Genomic DNA, 6,880 nt, shown 5'->3' with positions numbered 1-6,880 from the left:
AATATGACTCAGTATTTGTTCAACAGGGACCACTGCGAGGCTCCGTCTGAATTTTTTTAAATGTCTCCCGCTCCCTCAATGGTACTCACCTCATTCTGGTGTCAGCCATACTATTTCAATTGAAATGCCAGAAGAGGACACAGGCACAGACACTCATCTCTCAAATGTATGCACATGCACAGACACATCGACATCACCTTGTGTGGTTTACAACACCCGGGTGTAAATATCTACAGTGCTTAAGATAAGAAGTGCCTTTATACATATAGGAGAATTACAATCTGACTTGCACTGCTGGTACTGTATTAGATTGTATTTTCCTGTTTTTTGTAATAAATGGTAAATGGATTTGTTTGTGTGCGTCAAAGTGTTTCCTCTCGTGTTAAGCCCCTCGCAGCTTTTATTTTTTCGACTGCCTACAGCCGCAATAGTCCTGGTATCGTTAATGCTGAGTCATTTGTATCATGGCATGATGATGTAAACATGTCTGCTGTAACATGATCTACTGTGCTGTACATGGTGATAACTCCAATAGGTATTAATTCTCTATTTTGCCGTTCATTTAAATGATTGACCTTTTTTTTTTACCCCTGGGCTATTTTATATGCTAGTAGGGCCTGGAGAGTGAATTATACATGATATAAGTTGTCATAAAAGATTCAGAAACGTATGTATTTTTGGAGGGTGTGTGTAAGAAATACCTGCTGGAAGTTTCCGTCATCATTATTCAGCTGTTGGTTGACTGCTGCTTTGAAGCCAGCTTCACAGCAAAGCTTCCTTTAGCTGCCGTCTTCGACCTTTTCTTTCTCTGTGCTACTGTCACCTCTATTGGTTGGGAACTGCCACTGGAAACAATGTGCAACATCCAATATTGTTTATTTTTAAAAGGCAACATTAGCCTTTTTGTGCAAAGTAAAAATGAGCAACAGTAATGGCAAAATAATGGTATACTACTTTAAGAACAGACTTATACACATTACAGTGACCTTTATGGGAATTATCTGATAAATGTGGAACAGAAAAGCAAATAAGTACTTATTTTTTTAGCCATATTAGTCAAATATGCACAATAACCACAATTACTGCCTTCCATAGCTCACTTGTTACAGCACTGTGGATCAGCAGCCAAGTCAGAGAGGAGAAGAGACACAAAACAGAGAAGACATGGACCAGTCCAACTCAATTTTCTAAAGCAAACCTAGTGTCGCCGAGCCAAACCCCAATCACCAAATGTGCGTCATCAAGCTGTTTATAAGAAGGCAGAGAATATTTCCGAATATTCACAAAAGAGGGGAACAATCACGCTGATCCAGCCTTCTGAGGACTTGGACCAGTTTGTATTTTGTCGGCAAGAAATTACTGCAATTATGGGAATTCGGCAGATTGGTGAGCAGAGTGGGAGTGGATATACACATTGGTCTCGGTGTGATAAAATGGAATAAACAGCAACATGCGGCGTTGCAATTTTCCTGTGGGGGGGGGGGGGGGGAACTTGGCTTGTAACTTGGCTCCTGCTGATACTGGAATGGAAGGCAGTTTGGAGAGTACTCGTGTTTTGCTGAGCACTGGCCACATAATCTGTGTGTGTGTGTATGAAAATATGCTTTTACTATCGAAGGCCTACGACTAAAGGGTTTATTCTTTTTATAGAACATCTTGATGAACTTTACAGAGAAGATTTACTCCCTAACACTGAACTATGGGTCTATTCACACTACACTGGAATCACCTAGGACTTTGAATAATTTCTTGTAATAACGACGTCCTCTGATATCTCAAGCATTTGCAAATCTGCCATGTCCATAAATTGTCAAGTAAATATCACTGCATATTACCTTTATTTGGCCAAACACAGTAGTTATATGACATTAGCCTCGTGCAAATAAGCATCTTGTAATTTCTGAATACTTTGTCTACTTTTATCTCCCCGGTTGAGACTTATTGAAGTTGCATTTTGCAGTATGCAATTAAACATTTTTAAAGGGTTTTTGGGCAGTCAGTGTCTTTATTGTCAGTGTTGAATATAAAATAACATAAAATACACACTGTTTCCACACATTCATGTAAATATATCTAATATGTATATATGACCCAATATGTATATTCACTTTAATTAATCTCTTATTTCATAGTTTTTTTATCATTTAGATTTTTATCTTTGATTTCATCTTTAATTGTATTAATCTGTGTGAATCTGTGCTGTCCTGTTTTTCATACTTACACTGTTGCTGTTAAACCACTGCATTTCCCCACGGGGATTAATAAAGGACCTTCTTGTCTTATCTTATTTTATCTTGAAGGGGGAGACAGAGGGGATGACAAGAGGTTTTTGAGGTTCTGAATAAAATATAGTATAATATACTATAATTAGTATAATTGTAATAATATAAGTTAAAGTCATACAGCATCATTTATCATACCCATGGGATAATATTAATACATTTGAATTAAAATACAGCTTTTGCTCATTCAATGCGATAGGGATAATTTATAAATCCCATGAGATCTTCTGGAATACAAGTCCTGTGGGAATAGAGCTCAAGAGTAGAGCGATGCAAGCAGCTCTTTGAGGCTGTACATGCTCAACTTGTACTAAGAGCTAAATGCTCAAATCAGCATGCTAACATCATGGATGTATAATAAGAACTGGATACGGCGTCGGAGTCGGGGTCTCGTTCTTTCCTATGAGAGCTGCTCATTGGCGCATGAGGACAAAATGGCCCAACTTTTGAGAGAGTGAAACGTCACAGATGACCCATCATGCCTAGCTGTCAGAGCAGAAGAACCCGTATGTGCGCTCACAGAACATGCGCCCCTTGAGCCCCGCCCCCCAAGCTCCCACTCTCGGCTCAGTAGAATGAATGGAGACAGAAAATAAATCTAGATTCGACTTTTAGTGCATTTTACAACTTTAAGGACCGAATGATTCTAATAAGGGATATAAAATAGTTCATACTAGGTGGTTTATTTAGTTAAAAAAAAAGTATCCACTGATTTACAGACATCTCTTTCCCCATGTTAGTCAATGGGGAAAAGTCTTTCTGGGCCCAGTGACGTCACGGACTGATACGGAAATTGTAGTACCGCCGCACTTCCTGGGGGCTTGGCTAACATGCTCACAACGACAATGCTAGCATGTTGACGTTTAGCATTTATTTTCTTCTTTTAAGACCATCTTAGCCTTAGCATGTTAGCATTACTATTGCTAATTAGCACCAGACAAAAGTATAACTGACACTTATGTATATGTCATTTGTATTGCAAGTATTTGGTCATAAACAAAAATACATTTCCACCTGATGATAGCATGCAATGCAAATTAAAGGACCACCCATTTATTGACAAATCAATGATGCTAATAAGGATTCACTGCAGTCCTATAAATTACATAAAGAAAGAGGGGAAATAAAAGCCCCATTTATCTTCTTCCCGTCGTTTCGTTGCTTATTTATTAAGGAAGAGATGAAGTATCACGGGCGGTCGATCCGTGGCTGTGATAACTCTGGAGGGCGGTTCAATATATGGATTTGTTTATCTCCTCTCTGCATCCACAGGGGGTAACAACAGGTTAGGCATCAGATAGAATCGGAAAGTCAATGAACAGCAACGTCTTCAGGGAAGGAAGTTCACCTAACGCTGAATTACGTGAGTCCTTGATATTTACTGTTTTAAACCCTCTGCGGGGAATCAAGCTTGATATGTGGCTGAATGAATAGCTGGTAAGTAGAGGGAGAGTGTTTTCGTTTCCCCCAATCAGTGGACCTCCTACTGTTGTTTCCAACACTCTTATTATCTCGGCGGAGTGCTTATTTTCCTTTTCGATAAACCTAACAATGGGGATCATTATAATATTCCTATAATATTACAATAGGGGATTCTTATATGTTTGTGGAGCTCAGTAATGAATGTGTTTAACCCTTGTGTGGTGTTCATATTTTTGTTACTCAGCCAGTGTTCGTGGGTCTGGTGACCCGCTGCCTTTTTGGGCTTCAATTCAACACAATCAAACAATTTTATGTTAAAATACTCAACAGATGTTTACTTCATCCCAATTACAAGCAATATAAACAGCATACATGGTTCACATTTGCCCTTTTACATTTGTAGATCACATTAATGAATTAAAGTGCTACTTCTTTTTTAAACTAGCTGATGCTCAATCTCATCCTCTTCTTCAAAGTCACTGTCAGACTCAGAATTCTCAGAAATGTGATCCTCACATTCTGAAACCTCTTCCTCTTCCTCTACATCATCATCAAACGGTTCTCTCTCTTCCAAAATCATTTGCAAGGCCCTCCGAGTCTGAGCAGAGAATCTTTTGGCCATCTTGATCAGTTGTGATAAGGACCCAAACTGGCGAAGCTTTATTTATTGTGTCCCGCCCCAAATTTGCAGCTTGGCTAGAGTGTGAAAAAAATAAAGATTGGTTCCCGCAAAACATAATGCGGGAATGTGAGAGCAGACAGGTGTCGGTGCAATTTAAACATTTTAGAAACACATGAGAACCAGTACAGTATATACTGATACTGATGTTCTGTATCTTAGAGCCAGATGAATGTGTTCAGGTGCTGCTGTCTTCCATGTTTAGGAATGTCCACCATATGTCCAACATAATAAACTATTATAACCAGGGGGAAATAGGACCATAACTGTCTGGTCGGGTTTGGAGCCGATGGTCGCTATAACAAACTCTCACAGGCTTTGAACATTTGGATTCTGCATTATCATCATACTACACTGAGAATGTTACAATACTCCTACACATATTTTCCTTTTGCAAACCCTCCCTCTCCTACTGGCAGTGTAAGTCGTGTAAATCACAGTCATTCTTCTCACTTAATCAATGTAAAATAATACGTCAGCAGACTCAACGGTTACACAACTGTTTTTTTGGTAAGTTGTGAGGGTCACTGTCAACCCTAACCTTAACCAAAGTCTTACCTTAAATGCTTTGAATTTCCAAATAAAGCATAACACGTGCAACAATGCACATAAAGCTTTTATGTTTTGTCCTCTGTCAGAGGTTATGTCGCATTCTGTTTCCAAAACAATTTGCGCATACCCTTACATTAAACCGAAATAAATCTTAGCCCTAACCCATACCAAACCTATCTGTGACCCCTAACCATAACTGTTTACCTGGGTTAAAGCCAAACCCCAAACACGGATGGCGGCAACACAGATTGGAAGTGAAAACTGACTCCGCAGGTATCACTGTCAGTTATTAGAACCTACTGCAGCTACTCCTCAAAGAAAAAGTCCCTGAAGCCCTTCCTCAGTGAGTGATAAATAAGTTGTAAGATCAGCAGCCTCCAGCTAGATCAAAACACATCAACCTGTAAGCCCCATGTGCATCCCTGCTGGGGTGAAGGGAGAAGGAATTTTTTTTTTTAAATCTCACTTTTTTGCTTTACAACTTGCGCACTTGCACTTTAAATGTGGGTTATGCAACATATTACATTTTCTTCTGCAGCTGCAGCAGAAACACAGCAAGCCGCAGTGAAAGTGAAAAGTGTTCATATTTAACTAACCCCAACCCTGTAGTGAATCTCCGAATAAAAGAGCACCAATCTTGGGACATTGCTAAATAAAAGCACATATTATACGCCTTCACATTAAGGCTGGAAAATAGTGGGAAGCTTCCTCTAATTATTCTCAAACATAATTCCCAAACACACATCTGACTGCTGCTCACTAACAATGACAACATCTGGCGTTTCAGCTGTGAGGTTTGAAACACATCACAGGTAACGGTTGGACTGTGAGAAAAACCTGGAAATGTTTCCAATTACTTTATTCAATTTCCAGATGATCCATACACATAAACACCCAAGTATGAATAATTAAGTCTGAATGATACAAGTAGGTACATTAATAGTAAATTCTCCTCGTGGTATTGCTTAAATTATAACTTTCCTTAAGCAGTGTACAAGATATCATTACGCAGATTCTTGCTCGGCTGCCAAATGTTGCATTGTAAATCTTTGAACCCATTTGTCACAACCATGGATGATGTTGCAAATGCATGGGATCTCCTGAAATGAAAGGACTTGGGCAGAATGAAAACAGGGAGCCAACAACTGTTACAACATGTTTTTAAAGAAGGAACTATTGCATCTAATGCCCAAAGATAGTCCAAAAGACATATTTAAGTGTAACATCAAAGAACCATCGCCAACAGTCTACCCACAACTGTTGAACACTCCCACAGATTGAAAAGCATGAGATAAACTCAATTGCATCTAATCTCTTAATGCTGGCAGTCTCTATGTGTGTAAAATATCCAAGTTGTTTTGAGCCATGAGCAACCACCGTGATGCATAAGTCTAACTAATCAGATTGTGGATTTCGTCCTTACTTTGTTCTTCAGTCCTATTTAAAAGCCAGTACCAGTTGTTTTGATGCTGCTTTAAATAAATTATTTTCAAAACAGGATTTGAGATGTTCTCTGAGATGGAAGAGGCACAAGGACAGAGAACAGAGGGGAATGTTTATGAGAGAGAGACTGATCAAGTATTTCAGTCAGCTCAATCAATTTACTTCATTTCTTCAAAATAATCCACTCAGTATCAATGCCGTTTTTCAAGAAGTCCCGCTTACATGTATTTAGAAGATGGTTTATTTTGCCTTTAAATGTTACAATGGCAAATGTCATATATTAGACAGTATCACAGGAGATGGCAATACCACTTCATGTGCTTTATGAGGGCATCTATATTTATGAATTAAAAGTATTTGTAAAATACATGATAATCCCAAGGCAAAACCAAACTGGACTGACATGTTTCTTTCCATTGTCTTGCACTATTTTATTTCTATTTGTATTTTTTATAATTGTATTTATTTGTATCTCTTACGTATACTGTATGTTGCATTATTG

This window comes from Trematomus bernacchii, unplaced genomic scaffold, assembly GCF_902827165.1.
Source record: "Trematomus bernacchii unplaced genomic scaffold, fTreBer1.1, whole genome shotgun sequence".
NCBI classification, from domain to species: domain Eukaryota; kingdom Metazoa; phylum Chordata; class Actinopteri; order Perciformes; family Nototheniidae; genus Trematomus; species Trematomus bernacchii.
This window is presented reverse-complemented; position numbering follows the sequence as displayed.